Source organism: Alligator mississippiensis, chromosome 5 (assembly GCF_030867095.1).
Source record: "Alligator mississippiensis isolate rAllMis1 chromosome 5, rAllMis1, whole genome shotgun sequence".
Classification (NCBI taxonomy): Eukaryota; Metazoa; Chordata; order Crocodylia; family Alligatoridae; genus Alligator; species Alligator mississippiensis.
Window position 1 is genome coordinate 139,178,626 of NC_081828.1, and position 16,018 is coordinate 139,194,643.

The following is a 16,018-nucleotide window of genomic DNA, read 5'->3' on the forward strand; positions in this document are numbered from 1 at the left end:
TTATGTGCCAACTCATTGACTGCATTGGAATTACTTGTGAAAGCAGTGTTTGTAGCATTCCTGAACAGGAATTGGGTATGGAGAAAGAACTAGGAGCCCCAAGACTGATGATCAGGAGATCTGAATTCCACTTGAGTCTGACACTAAAGTGCAGTATAACCATGTGCAAGTCACCTGACTTCTTTGTGTCTAGATTTCCCTACCTATGGATCCAGGATAATATTCACTAACATCTGGAAAATGCTTTGAGATGGATGACAAGGTTTTAAAAAATTGTCATTTTATAGCTATTGTCATTTCCTGAAGGCAGAATCTGACCCAGTATTTTTTACTGCTAAGTCAATATTTATCATTTTTCCACTTTTTATGTGTCTTTAATTTAGCACTGGCCAGTCAGCCATGTCATAAATCTCTTTGATTTTAGGAGAGCAGTTGTCATGGCAGTACTTGTCCCACCCCTTTTAGAAATTCTTGAAAGAACAGACCTGCTGAGGAAGTGAGCTGGAGGAGTTCTGCCTGAATGTCATGGGGCTGTCCCGGCTGTCTGTAAAAGGCACAGAACTTTTCAGAGCCTGGGGCAGAGAACTGGGCTGCAGCTTGGTACATCCGTAACAAAGAGCAGTTAGTACTTCTGGCTCAATTCGTGTCTGTTGTTCAGGGCCATGGGACGATCTCTGCTCTGCCCAGACAGCCTGGTGGGGCTCTTAGAGCTGCAAGCTGTGAAACCTGGCGCACCCCTTCCTCACAATGGCTCTCGTGCGTAGAGAAATGGGAAGGAGCTTCCTTTCACTTTCTCTGACATATGAGTGGTCAGCTGTAATCAGTCACATGATTTTTTTCAGTCCTTTAAGGACTGCAGGACATGTGATAAGGGTGTTCATTTTTTTTAAGCAGATAATTTTGTCAAGTATGAAAAGTTTACTTCTAGAGGAACACATAAAAAGCTGGAAATCTGGGAAGAGGAAATTATTACAATGTGAGAGGAACCTGGATTTCAGACGGCCAATCAGATTTTGAAGGGGGAAGGAAACCAAAGTTAATGGATCAATTTTAATATTTTTAAAGATCTATAAGACTGACAAATTTTATATCATTACTATTTAGCAATAACCAAATAACAGGGAGGATAAAAAAAAGCAGTTGCACAATCCAGTCATCTGACAATCATCATCCTCTTTACTTTGACTTCAGTTCCATCATGATATTAGCAGCCAATATACATGCAAGCTACTACAGCAGGGGCGGGCAAGTATTTTGGGCGGAGGGCCGCTTACTATGTTTTGACAAGCTGTCGAGTGCCGCATGGGTAGCCCTGCCCCTTGACAGGTGCCCTGCCCCCTGGTCGCCATCTTGGGACCAGAAGTCCCACCCCAACCTCTGACCTTTACCACCGGAAGTCTCTCTCCTTGCCACTGGAAGAACTCCTTTGGGGAAGAGGGTTTGCCATCTTAGGGGGAAGAAACCAACAAATTATATACTAAAAATCAAACACCCATAATAATATATTTTAATTTAATTTAAAATAGTTTTGTCCTGATTTGTGTGCATTTGTGCTGTATATGTAGAAGTGATTGCATAATAGCTCAAAATGCAGTCTTACTCATATACTGTGTGGGATGTGCAGGAGTGTTGAGGGGGTATGGGTGGGTGGGTGTGGGGTTTGTTTGGAGCTGTGGGTTTGTGGGGATGCGTGTCTGACTATGGTATTGTGGGTATGGATGTGGGTATGGGAGCCACATGGTGCAAAGCAGCTTATGGGCGGCCAAGAAATTGGGGAAAGCGGGTCCCAGGGCAGGGGACAGTGGAAGCGAGTGGCATGCAGGAGCATGGGGCCTGCACCAGTGTCCCAGGGCCAGAGCCGTTGGGGCCCAGAGCGGGGTGGTAGGAGCATGAGGTGTGGGCTGGCAGGGGACTTTGGCAGGGGTTCCCGACCTTTTTATACCGTGAACCTGTAAACTATCCAAGCTCCATCTTTAAATTTAATTTACATGTTTCAATTAAATTTTTACTGGGGGGGGGGCAGAGTTGTAAGAATCAGACCGGGTGGGGGCACCAGGGGGTGGTACAAGCCACGACCCAGCAGCCAACCCACTGGGCCACAGCCTGGTGGTTGGGAACCCCTGGTCTATGGACTTGGGCTGCACCAGCAGAGAGAGAGGGGAGCTGGCCCGACTTCATATAGCCTCTGCTGGCCAGGACCCCACTCTCCTGCTGCCACGCTCTGGGCCCTGCCGGCGCAGGCCCTGCGCTCCCATCCAGCTGCTGCTGGCTTCCATCTCTGCTGCTCCGCTCCGGGCCCCACCGGCACTGGCCCTGGGACACCAATGCAGGGCTCATGCTCCTGTCCAGCTGCTGCTGACTTCCGCACATCCACTCACTCCCAGTCCCACTTGCCCCAGCCCCACAGTACAGGTGGGGATGAGTGCGAGCAGCCCTGACACCATGCGCCCTGCGCTCGCCTATCCGGGCTGACCAGCCGTGGAACAAACTGGTGCTCAGTGCGGGGCAAAAGCAGCCCTCCCCCTCCCCATGGCCGGTATTTCCTGCTGCAGCCACCTGGACCCCACGCAGGGCTGTCTTGCCTCTCCACTGTGTCACTGCTGCCCCATGGGGCAGTGGTGGGAGTGGAGCCCCGTGTGGGCTCTGGGCAGCTGCTGCAGGGAACTCCAGCCATGGCGGGAGGGGGCGCTTTTCTCCCGTGCTGAGCACTGTCGAGGCCGAGGGGCCGTGGCCAGCAGCCCGGGCACGTGGGCCGGGGAAAAGGTCGGCCAGCGAACTAGAATTAGGCACTGACGCGTAGAGATTGATTAAAGATTGTTTTACTTACACCGTAGGTGGTTGCGGTGCAGGCAGGAAAAACTTTCTTGAGTTGCAGTTACAGATAAACACAAGCGGAGTTTGCTAGGCTCCACCGAAGACACACGAGCAGAGTTTGCTAGGCTCCGCTAAACGAACACGAACAGAGCTCTGGATACCACTCACAGAGTTTGCTAGGCTCCGTGGAACGACCAAAATGAGAGTCCGAAAGGTAACTCTCCACGAGCGCGCAGGGTAGGGTACGTCGAGGGATCGTGTGGCGACGGGGAGAGGCTAGAGGTTGATCAGGCCCCTGTATCCTCCTCTAAGGCACACGCGGAGTTTGTTAGGCTCCACAGCACGCTTAGAGTTCTTCACGAGATGGATGTGAAGTCCTCCAACTTGGGCGGAAACTGCTCAAGCCTCTTATACGGCTAGCAAGCCAATTGCTAGCCGCCACGTGGGAATAATTTAGAAACAGCCAAAAGTGGGAAACAAATTTACATACGGGTGGCGGGAACTCCTTTGCACCGGGGTTTTCTCTATGCAACTGAGAATTGCACCGTGCAAAGAAAGCTCCATGTGGCGGGAAATAATTCTGCAGTGCCGAAGCACACACAAAATCATACCCTTTGGGTCATGACAAGCACCAGTTTGTTCCCTGCTGCCATTGCTAGCCTGGGCCCCATGCTGGCCCCAGGTTCACCCGTCAGGCTGAGAAGCAGCAGCAGCTGGGCACAAACTGGTGCTTGGGGCAGAGGAAAGCACCCTACCCCTTGCTGCTGCCCGGCAGTGTTTGCTGCAGCCGCGCTGGACAGCGCAGAGCCGGTGGTGAAGGAGCCGCACCGAAGCCTAGTGCAGCATGGAGTCTGGGCAGGCAGCTGCAGAAAACACTGCCCAGTAGCAGTGAAGGGAAGGGGGGTGCTTTCCTCTGCCCCGAGCAGCAGTTTGTGCCCAGCTGCTGCCGCCGCTGCTGCTCAGCCCAATGGGCGAGCCTGGGGCCGGCGCATGGCCCAGGTTAGCTAGCAGCGGGGAACAAACTGGTGCTCAGCACGGGAGAAAAGCACCCCACTTCCCCATGGCTGGTGCTCCCTGTGGCAGCGGCGTGGAGCCCACATGGATCTGCCTGTGCCTACTCTCCATTCTGCAATGCAGCGGAGAGGCAGGACAGCCCTGCATGGGGTCTGGGCAGCTACAGCTGGAAGTGCTGACCACGGGGAGGGGGGGTGTGCTTTTATCCTGTGCTGAGCACCAATTTGTTCCCTGCCACTGCTGCTCAGCCTGGATGAGTGAGCGCAGGGCATGTGGGGTCTGGGCTGCTCGTGCTCATCTCCACCTGTACCACAGGGCTGGGGCAGGTAGCACTGGGAGTAAGCAGGTGCGTGGAAGTCAGTGGCAGCCGGATGGGAGTGCATGGCCCGTGCTGGAGGGGCCCAGAGTGGGGCAGCAGGAGCGTGGGGTCACAGCCAGCAGGGGCTCTATGGAGTTGGGCCAGCTTCCCTCTTTCTCTGCTGGCGCAGCCCAGCCCAGCCCAGCTCCATGGACCCCTGCCAGTCCGTGCCCTGCACTCCTGCCGCTCTGCTCTGGGCCCTGCTAGTGCTGGCCCCCGGACACCGGCACAGGCCCTGCACTCCTGCATGCCGCTTGCTTCCACTCCCCCTGCCCCTGCTGCCACTTTCCCGCCCCTCCCCCCAACTTCTTACCTGAATTTCCCAATCCAGCACAGGGAGGCAAGAACAGCTCCACGGTCCCAGACCAGAAGCCCCTGATAGACAGAGGTTTCCGGCTGGGGGGCAGGGCAGGGTGGACCTTTCTATTGCAAGAGCCTGCCTTGGCTTCGCCTGGGTCCTACTGCCCCTGGCTCCTGTCATCTTTGACAGGCAGCAGGGGGCAGATTAATATTAATTTTCTAAATGTTTTAGGGGCCCCACAGGCTGGATAGAATGGCCTGGTGGGTTTGATTCAGCCTGCAGGCCGTATTTTGCCCACCGCTGTACTAGAGATACACTGTAAAAGTTGAGATTCAGGCAGGTTGCAGCTATATTTGTAACAATTTTCACGGTGTTGGCCACTAAAATTGGACTATTACTGAACTGGAATGGAATCAGAAAAATATGTTTTGAAGTACTGTTCCTACTCAATTTGTCTTCAGCATTAGAAAAATCTCAATTTCTTTAGAAAGATGAGACAATCATCTTCACCCTCACTGGTGAAGGATCATCAGATTAGTAAAAATTATGGACTATTGACGACCCTTAAGTTAATGGCACATTCAGTAACTCAAAAACCCTTTTATTCATCTGGCCATGATTAGTGAAAAAGTAGGCTTGCTTCTCCTACTGCTACTGATTGACACATGACTGGTACCTGAAGATTTACATGTAACAAGGTTTTGGTTTTGTGCATACAATTTAAAATGGTGATAGATCATTCACTTGTTTCTTGTTAATTAAAAATCTGCATCCTACTTCTAAAAGTAGTTATTTCCCTATATCTGTCCTTATAGAGGTCCAAAGGATGGCAGAACCACATAAGTATATTCCTAGTTGCTTGGTCAACATGATGCAAGCACTTTGCACATGTGTCCATATCATCTGGAGAAGCGCAGGCTCATGGGTAACTTGGTGGCAGCCTATAAGTACATAAGGGGTGTGCATCAGGATCTGGGGGAACACCTGTTCACCAGAGCACCCCAGGGGATGACAAGGTCCAACAGTCACAAACTCCTGCAAGACCATTTTAGGCTGGACATAAAGAAAAACTTCTTTATTGTCCAAGTCCCCAAGGCCTGGAACAAACTCCCCCTAGAGGTGGTGCAAGCACCTGCTCTGGACACTTTCAAGAAACATTTGGATGTTTAAGTTGCTGGGATCCTCTGACCCTAGCAGACTTCCTGCCCCTTGGGCAGGGGGCTGGACCCGATGATCTTACGAGGTCCCTTTCAGCCCTAAAGTCTATGAAATCTATGAAATCTTGGGCTGTGTTACTATACAATTTCCTAAGAAAGAATGGTTGGACTACTCAGAGCCAATTGCAGATATTATTACGGAAATGATAGAGAAGATTTATTTGGTGGGACTCCTCTCTGTAAAACCAAAGCTCTCATACAGTACTAGGAGCCTTGGTGTTCCAAGTATCATATGAGTGCCATTGTTGCATTCCAAGTACAATCTCAAACTAATGTCCTAAGCACTTGTGCTTTAAAAGAATAAACAAATGGCATATTTTCTAGCACAAAATAGAATTAGCCTCCGTCCCAGCTAAATTCTTGCAAATAACAATATTACAGAATATATTCTTGTGGTAAAAGCTTAACGTATTTCTCCATGCATTAGTTGCCTCAGCCTATTTACTGCTACAATACTTTAGCTTCTTTTGGTCTGACATTTCATTATTAAAGACATCCTTCTTGATTTCCTGGGAATTCAAGCTAAATCATTTTTATTTTGCCTTCTCTCCATATTGGCAGTTGGCCAAACAAAATTTATTCTCAAAACACAAACTAATATCTTCTTCTCCATTAAATATCATCCTTTGGGTATTGTGTAGCTTAGGCAACCACTTCACATTGTAGTGTCCTATAAAGCGGCATTTATATCTAAAAATAAGTTTTCAGTTAAAACAGTGGAGATCTTTTCCAGTGTTGGCATGACAATGTCCCCCAACTTTTACCAAGGTGATTCATAACCTGTACTACTGGGCTCAAAGAAGGTATTTATATAATCAGATTTTCCTTTTAAGCAGTGATTTGATTAATATTATATTTTTCATTTTGTCAATCAATAAGTCAGGAAAAAAGTGGCTATACTAAAGATAAATATGTATGCAAATAGTTATTTGTCCTCTAATACTATGAAGTCAATACTGATTTGCTATATAATAATCAAATAAATCAATGACAAAGCTGACATTTCAAAACCGTAGGACAATCATCTTCTCAGTTTACTTAAGAGGTTATGTCCCCTGAAACCAGCCCAATGCTGCGATGGTCTGTAGGGGCCAAAAGGCAAAAGATCTTTCTGTTCTCGTGTCACACAGCAGGAGCCTCTGTGACTAACTCTCTCCCATTTCACTGGGTGGTAGAAACAGACAACAAGCAGGATATCCATTGTGCTAAATCCTCTGGTCTACATTTACCTATATTCATGTGTTTTTAGTTAGCAGTGAACATTAAAATCACCTAGTCAGTCCTCCCATATAACAGCAAGTTTCACCCAATGATTTCTGCCTTCAGCCTATATATACAGGACTAGAGAGGATTTTTTTTAGAATGGCCTCTGATCTTGATTTAAAAAGACCTTGAGTGATGGAGGTATATCATAATTCAATTGCTGTCACTGAAAAATTGCACCTTATTTTTAGTTTGAAATTTTCTAGCTTCAACTTGTACTCGTTGGATCTTGTTATCCTTTTGTCTACAGGATTAGCAAAATCCTCAGGAAGCAATTACCTTTTTCTTCTGCAGTTATTGATACAAAGTGATCCCACAATGCCTCCAACCTCCTCCCTCTTTAATTTAAATAGATTAAACTCCCTACATGTTTCACCATAAGCACGTTTTCCAAATCCATTGATTTTTGTAGGTCTTTTCTGTCCCTTCTCTACTTTTTCAGTACACACTTTTCCTTCCTTTTTTTTCAATAGCATAGGCACAATGTTCCACCGTGTCCTGTCCCACTTTAAATCTACTCTTTAGGCAGCAATAAGGAAACCTAAAATGAGCACTGAATTTTACTGAATTATTACTATGTTTACAAGAAAATCTCTTTGGGGGAAATCCTGGTCTCACTGAAGTCATGGGGGTTAGCCTCCAAACAACCACAATTTCACCTTCTTAAACTACTCTGTAAGTTTTTACACTGAAGAACCACCACTTTTGGTTCTTATACCCTGAAAGAGAGAAGCATATTTATTGCATTATCACTGTCACTGCCTTTATCAGCTTAGGAAGGTATATAATAGTCAGGTGTTCTCTAAGAACTATAATATGCTTCATGGTATAGATTCATAGATTGTAAGGTCAGAAGGGACCTTGGAAGATCATCAGGTCCAGCCCCCTGTACCAAGCAGGAAAGATTACTGAGGGTTGGGTGAACCCCGCAAGGTGACTGTCCAGTCTCCTCTTGAAGATTTCCAGGGTAGGCGATTGCACCAGCTCTGAAGGGAGCTTATTCCAGTCTGGACACCCTGATTGTGAAGAAATTTTTCCTAAAGTTCAGCCTGAATCAATCTTCCAAGAGTTTGTGGCCATTACTCCTGGTTTTCCCCTCGGGTGCCCTGGTGAAGAGTTGCTCACTAAGCCCTTATAGTGTAGCAGTAAGCTGCTACCAGGTCCTCTCCCTCAGCCTTTCCTCATATGGCTTGCCTTTTAAGACTCTGATCATACAGGTGGCTCTTCTTTGGACTCTCTCAAGCTTGTCCATGTCCTTGTTAACGTGTGGTGCCCAGAATTGGACATAGTACTCCAGCTGTGCTCTCACTAGTGCTGAGCAGAGCGGAAGAATCACCTCCTTGGTTTGCTGGAGCTGCATGGATTGATGCATGCCAGATTATTATTTGCCTTACTGGCTACAGTATTGCACTGACAGCTCATATTCATACTGTGGTCTATTATTACCCCCAGGTCCCTTTCATTCATAGTGCTAGTCAGTTTGGTGCCGTCAAGCCTGTAAGTGTGGTGGGGGTTGCTTGCCCCAAGGTGGAGCACTTTACATTTCTCAACATTGAACTTCATCAGATTCCGATTTGCCAAAGTTGCTAGTTGTCTAGGTTCTCCTGTAACTGTAGCCTATCTTTGAGTGTGACCAGGCTTCCCCATAACTTGGTGTCATCTGCAAACTTGGCCAGTGAGCTCTTCACCACCACATCCAAATCGTTAGTAAAGATGTTGAAAAGTACTGGACCCTTGTGGGACACTGCTGCCCATTTCTCGCCAGAATGACACAGTTCACTATGACTCTCTGGGTCCTATCCTGCAGCCAGTTTCTCACCCACCTGAATGTCTTACAGTTAAGCCCACAATCCTCCAATTTTCTCATGAGGATATTGTGGGATACTAGATCAAAGGCCTTTTGGAAGTCACGGTATACAATGTCAACCTGCTCTCTCATATCCAGGTGGCGAGTTACCTGGTCATAGAAGGAGATGAAGTTGGTAAGACAAGACTTGCCTGCAACAAAGCCATGCTGGCTGTCATTTAGAATCTTACCTTCTGCAAGCTTATCACAGATAGACTCCTTGATGAACTTTTCTAGGATTTCCCCTAGGACGGAAGTTAGGCTGATTGGTCTATAGTTACCCAGGTCATCCCTCTTGCCCTTCTTGTGGATGGGCACAACTCTGGCCCTCTTCCAGCCCTCAGGGACTTCTCCAGAGCACCATGAGTTGTGGAAGAGTTTTGCCAGGGGTTCTGGCAAACCAGACTTTGGCCAGCTCCTTCAGCACTCTCGGATGAAGATCATCTGGTCCCGCTGACTTGTATATGTTTAATTTTATTAATTGGTCATACACCAATTCTACCACAATAGTAGGAAGGCGATTATTCCTACCGTGCTTAAAAAATAAAACAGTGCTGCTAAAAACAGGTCCACAGAAAAGATTTCTGTTGATTCTGTGTTTATGCAAAATTCATATTACTTTCAGAAATATCCATTTAATTTCAGAGGGTTCTTTCTAATGTCATTAAATTTATGCCAGGTCTGTAAGTGTATGCTATCTGCAAGCTTCTATTTGCTCTTTTAAGCTAGACACTTTACTTTGTGAACTTCATATAAAAAACAGGGGCCATACTCAAAATTCACAAAAATATAACAAAGGCAAGAAAACTGGGAGGAAGGGGTTTTGCATAGAGTCCCACATCTAATTATTATGTTACTGATGCTCATTAAAATATTGACTGTACTACAAATACTTTCCAGCATAGGTTTAGATATTAGTTGTGAGGTGGACTTATTGTAAGAGGAAAAGCACTGGAGATCTTACTGAAGCTATTACTGATCTTACTGAAGATATTACCCCAGAAAATGTTATATTTCTATTGTAAAGAATTTCCTTAAATAATACACCTTAATTCCTTTGCTAGTCCTAAATGGAAAGCATGACCAAAAACTAATTAAATGAAATGCTAGGGTCTTGTTTTTTAAATCCCTTTTCTTTATAATACGAGCCCTCTTTTCTTTGGTTCCAAATCCTGAAATGTCTAGTTTTCAAAGTGTACATAAAGAAGGCTCTTATTTAAGTGACTCTTCTAATTAAGATGTATACCAGCAAGTTTATATTAAATGACAGTTGGCATCTTCTGTGGTCTCACAGACTTATATTTGAAGAGCTTAAGAAAAGAAATATTTAATGACCCTCAGTGGGCACAGAACAAATAATGATAAAAGGAATGCTGACAATTTCTCTTCCCTCATTATCACATATATTTGTTTTGAATAAATCAGACAAACCTAATTATTAACACAGCTTTAGCTTTTATTAAATTTCAACACAGGACTGTTCAGATGTATTTCAGCAATTTAAGTAGAGTTTAATACTGCAATACTACAACATAAAAAGGCACCATCTTGCTCTACATCAGTGATGTGCAATCTTTTTAGACTTGAGGGGCACGTCTACACACGCAGGCATGTGCGCTTGCAGCAGCTCAAATAGGAGAGGCACAAACTTGCACCGGGGATTTTTGCCTCAGCGCGTGTGCCTGGACATGCACTTTGGTGTGGGGCAAATTGTGCCACTTGGGGCAAAATAACCCTGCCCAACTCCTCCCAGATCTGCAACCAGGGGGAGCTAGAGCCTGGGGCCAGCACCTGTGCTGTCCCCAGCAGTATAAAAACCTGCCCTGGCAAGCAGCTCAGGGCTACTTGCTCTCAGGAGCTTCTGAGGCCCAGCTAATTGGTATCTGGGGACACTACCCCTTGTGCCAGACGGACTGCTGAAGCAGTATGCCCAATTCACCAATACCCCAAAATCCATGTTCTTGCACAATTAGAACAAAAGACCTCTCACTCTCTCTCTCTCTATATATATATGTATATGGTGGCACAGCTGGTGGAACATGGCACTATGTGACCTGAGCTCTGTACATGTTGAATGGACCCAGCCCAGCCAGGCCGCTAGTGCACAGCTTTGGACTGGGAAAGCCATGTGCTAGTGGGCCAGGCCAGGTCCGTTCAGCATTCCCGTTCACACAGTGCCGTGTTGCCCCCGGCTGTGCCTGCTGCTGGGCCACAGTCCTGCTGGCTGCTCATACCGGTGCTGCAGGGGCTGGGCTGAGGGGCAGGCATGTGGTAGCCCCCACTTGAACCCCTCCAGAAACCCAACCACAGACTGCACATGCCCCCCCGTCTCTCCTACACCCCCCAACATCCCCCGCCATTCCCTGTACCCCCTGACATCCACCCACCCCTATAAACCCCCCACCCCCATGTCCCTAACTTACCTGTGACAGCATCCGGGGCAGCAGAAGTACCATAGAGACACTGTGGTCGGAAACCCAAGCATCTCTCTTGGAGGACTGACTCTTGGGTTGCATCAGGGCATGGTCGGGGACCATGCTCTGCCCTGCTTTTTTCACCCATGTGTTATTTTGAAACCTGGATTTCCAGGTACCAAATTTTGAGCCCACGCTGCAAATATGCAGTGCTGGGAATGCTTTTTGTCCCTAGCATGCATCTTGCAGCATCTCAAACTCCTTTGAGATGTTGCAAGAGGCACATGCGCACTCAGCTGGACGCGCCTGAGGTGTCCTTCAATAAATCTAACTCACCCCTCAAAAAATGCCATTATTTAGTTTTCTTTCATTTTTAAGCCTATATAAAAAATAGAGCAAAGAACTTAGAAAGACCACAGCAGGTCAGAATGTTTTTAACATTATGAATTCCTATTTGAAAACTCTGGGCACCTATACATGAACAGCAAGGCTGCTTCAATGCACTGTAATTACAGAGCATCAGAGCAGGTTCAGTTAATCGAGTCTGCTGGAGCATGGTAATTACTCCAGCAGACTCCAGCGTCTTATGTAGCATTGTCCTTGTGCTTAAAAATGGCAGGGGGGACACTTTAAAGCTCATCAAACAAGCTTTAGTTAAAGTGACCCTGCCACCATTTTTAAGTGTGGGGACACTTACACACAAGAGACTCTGGGGGCTTTAATTAAAGTAGCTCTTGGACCTGCTTTAATTAAAGTCCCCTTTTCCCACTTCCATAGCACATGTATAAACACCCTCTAGGTTCTTGTGAATCAAGTTTACACCCCTGGCAGTACTTGGCAACTCACAGCACACTTGTAAGTATACCAAGGCACTTGGGCTGCTGTGGTAACCTGATTGAGAATAACTATACATATTTGGAATAAACACAAGGAGCAGATAATCTCTGTTGACTAAACATTTTTTCCTTGGCTAATTATATTTCCTAACCACCCTGCAGAATTTATTTTCCTACAGTACAGTAACTTAAAGACATTTCAAGGGTACAGCCATTCTGCTTGTATTTATATTCCTGTAAGCCCATGGTAGACAACATGGGTGTGTCCCCATGTGTAGGGGCCTGCAGTTGCTGCAGCAAAAATGAGTGGCACAAATTTGTGCCATTGCTTTTTGTTGCTACGTATGCCCCTGCACATGGAGTTGGTGTGGGGCAGATTGACCCAGATGGGGTAGAGGAGGTTGAAGCCAGCACCTGGGCTGGCCCCAGCAGCCTCACCTGGAGTCCTGGGGGCCTCTTAGGGCAGCAATGGTGGTGATCTGGGTGTTCAGAGCCTGGCCAGCAGCCAGAGCATGGCTCTGGACAGCTAGGCTCTGTTTCTGGTAGTGCACGCTGCTGCTGCATGTATCATGCCTTGTTTAGTGGTGGGGTTTTTTTTTTACATTGGGATCTCCTGGTGTCAAAAAACCCCTCCCCACTGCAGATCAGCAGTGCAGTGAATATGTGCACATGTGCTGTGTGCTTGTGGGGATGCGCCCCACGGTAGCGAATGTGTAAATGAGTGTAAAGCGTGCCAGATTTCTCTCTGCGCTTGGGTCAGGACAGACAGCAAGTGAATATGCCCTCCACACAGACTAACATAGGCCTGAATGTTTCTCTGTTGAGCCATTTCTACAATGTGCTGCTAGAGCTTATAAACCATCAGAAGAGTGCAAAACCATTCAGCCAGAAGAACGTCCTGGCCATGGCCTCCACTTTCATCACTTCCTCCTCAGGCTTGCCCCCATTCAGAGTCCATTTCCTAATTGCTGGGGCTGCTACAAAGTTGGAACAGAACTGGGTCTCTCACAGCATAGTGACCCCTGACCTAGAGGCTCTCTTATAGGGCCTTAAGCCTCCCCCTGAGGCCTTCTCTGGGAGTCACAAGAAAAAAACAGAATCACTTCTATCATGATTGCACAAATGTAAATGAGGTTGTTCAATTTCACTTGTAACAGTGTATAAGCTATTAAAATCTCTGATGGATTTTCATGCTTATCTATCTTACAGCCTTCTACCAGCACTGGTATGCCAGTTGATGGCTTAAAAATGGTATTTAAAGGATTGCTTTTTGGGAGTTGGCTTATAGGTATATTCTAATATCATAAAAGCCTTAATCTAGCTGTCTCTCTGTCTGCCCATACACTTTATTTGTGCTCTGACTGGCTGACAAATAGCCAATCAGAGTGCAAAAAAGCATTTAGATGGGTGGCACTGCACTGCCATGATGGCAGGGACACAGGAGGTGCGGGGGGGGAGGGTGAGGCCAGCAGAACGGGAAGGAGCAGGCGCGCTGTGGCAGCAGTGGTGGGGGGAGGGGAGGAGTGGGCCCAGGCCCAGTGTGTGTGTGGGGGGGGGGGGGGCAGTGGGCCTGAGCAGGGGGAAAAGCCAGCCTGCCATGGCGGTGAGGGGGGAGCAGTGGGCCTGGCCCAACACGGCCCTATGTGGTAGTGGTGGGGGGAGGGGAGGAGCAAGCCTCCTCCCCCATTGGGCCCAGGCCCACTCCTCCCCCATCCCCCTTCCTGTGTCAGCCCCGAGCTCATTCCTCACATCCTGCTGTTGCTGCCAGGTTGGCCAAGACACAATGCTCCCTCCCTCCATGGTAGTGGCCCGGCTTCTCCCCACCCTTGGGCAAGTGGGAGGCAGGGAGTGGGCCCAAACCCCAAGCAGCAAGAAAGAAGGGTGGAGCAGGCCCAGATGGACTTGGGCACAGGGCTCCATCCCCACCCGCTCCCCCACTTCATTCTTGACGGGCAATTGGCTAGTGTATATCTATATCTATATATATATATATATGTATAGGTGGCAGCCTCGGCATCCCACCTCTATCTATCTATCTATCTATCTATCTATCTATCTATCTATCTATCTATCTAGATTGATAGATGTAGATATACACACCATGTTCTGTTTCATCAATACATTCCAAGCTCACCACATGCATACCCTTCCCAAAACAGGAATTTCAGGCCTCCTTTGGCCTTGCGAGCTGGTGCCACCTTATCTCATGTTATGGAATAATGTGGTACATGTCCCCAGTTTCTCAGACTGTGTCTTTGTTTGTTAGACAGCCCATCTGTCTCTGAAGGCTGAGAAAACTGAGAGAGAGAGACTCAGTCTTTTAGAACTCAGTTAACCTCTGTTGCCCATCCTGAACCATTCTAATGCTCATATATATATATATATATCTATTCAGATATATATATGAGCATTAGAATGCATGTACCACATTTTTGTTTTGGGAAGCGTGTGCATGTGATGAGCTTGGAACGTACTGATGAAACAGAACATGGACAGTATGAAGACCACAGAGAGACCAATCAGTGATAGCCATGGATGGAGAGTCATCAGGAGGGAAGGAGAATACAAAAGCAGACTTAAGAGTAACATAGCATCCTCCTCCATGAGAGGATCCCTAAGAGGGTTTCTGGTTCCCATCCCCTGAGAGGGGTCCCTGAGGCCACTATGGACAGAAGGCACACCTCCATCTCATCCACTCCACTCGGGGGGGAGGGGGCAGAGGGGCGGGGAGACAGCCTCGGCATCCCACCTCCAGGCTGCTGACTTCTGACACCTAAGAGAGAGCCTTCAGAGTGAAGCCTGCATCCTGGTCAGACGTTTCTCGACTCTGATGACAGCCCTAGGATTGGCAGATATAAAGAATTGCTTCATTGCCTGTATTGTTTCTTTTCTGTTATCACTATGTATCAATACATTTGCCTATTATCAAACAGAAAGGTCGTGGTCAGTGTGAGGGTTGGGTTGGGTTGGGTTGGGTCCTGCCCATCCTCACCCCCCACAGAACAAGGCATCTGGGTCCTAAATCCAGAGCCAACACCAGTTAAGAATGGAAAGAAACATGATCCCTGTTCAATCTAGCTATGCTAACAGAAATTGCTACTGTAAATGGAATAACACCCGAAAAACTGCGCTTTTGACAGTATAGAAAGTTTGCTTGGTGGGTATCTATACTGGTACAAAGCTAGAAGAAATCAAGATTTTTTTTTTGGTATTTCAAATGTTAAATGAGATAAAATAACTTAGCAGTGTTTCCATTTGTTCAGGAATTCATCTCCCACATTTGTCTGGTACAGAAATAAACAACAATGGATCCTGTGTTCTTTAGAGATTAGGATAATGGCAGTCTCAATTAAATATGCTTCCTTCTTTTAAAACTTACTTTTAGATTCTTACTTTCAGAATATAACATGAAACTAAGGCTTTTAGCTGTATAAATTCACTGAAGATTGAAACAAACTAATTTTCTTTCCAGTTCTGTATCAATCATTATGTTTAAAAAGGACATTTTACTTTTATTGTTTTTTGCTCGTTATTTATGCTAAAATCTAGGACATCTATAAAATTATTCAGTGACTTGTAAGATATCACCAACATATTTTTGTTCCTTTCTTTCTTCAATCAGAATATACTTATGCACTATTTCATTACTTCACATGGCATGATTTTTCTTTAGCTTGGCCTTTCTCTTATCTCTGATAACAACTTACTATTGAGTTTTAGAAGAATCAAAGCTGGACCATTTTAAAAATAAACTTTAAAGCAAGGTTTTATTACTCACACACCAAAAACTTTTCTCTGCTTTAAAAGAATTACAGCAATAAAGACATTTCAATCTGCCTTTTTCAGGTCTATCATCTTTCTATATTCAACTGAACTTTTCATTGTTACTCCTTCCTGGCCTAAAAGAAAGCAATCTGCTTTTATATATATGATTGGTTTGAATATGTGTCTTTAA

General features: G+C 46.4%; 1 protein-coding gene across 4 annotated transcripts in view; it reads right to left on the bottom strand.

Moving 5' to 3' along the window:
- Positions 1 to 16,018, bottom strand: part of NEK11 (NIMA related kinase 11) — a 204,375-nt gene that overhangs the window by 41,570 nt on the left and 146,787 nt on the right. The window lies entirely within an intron of this gene.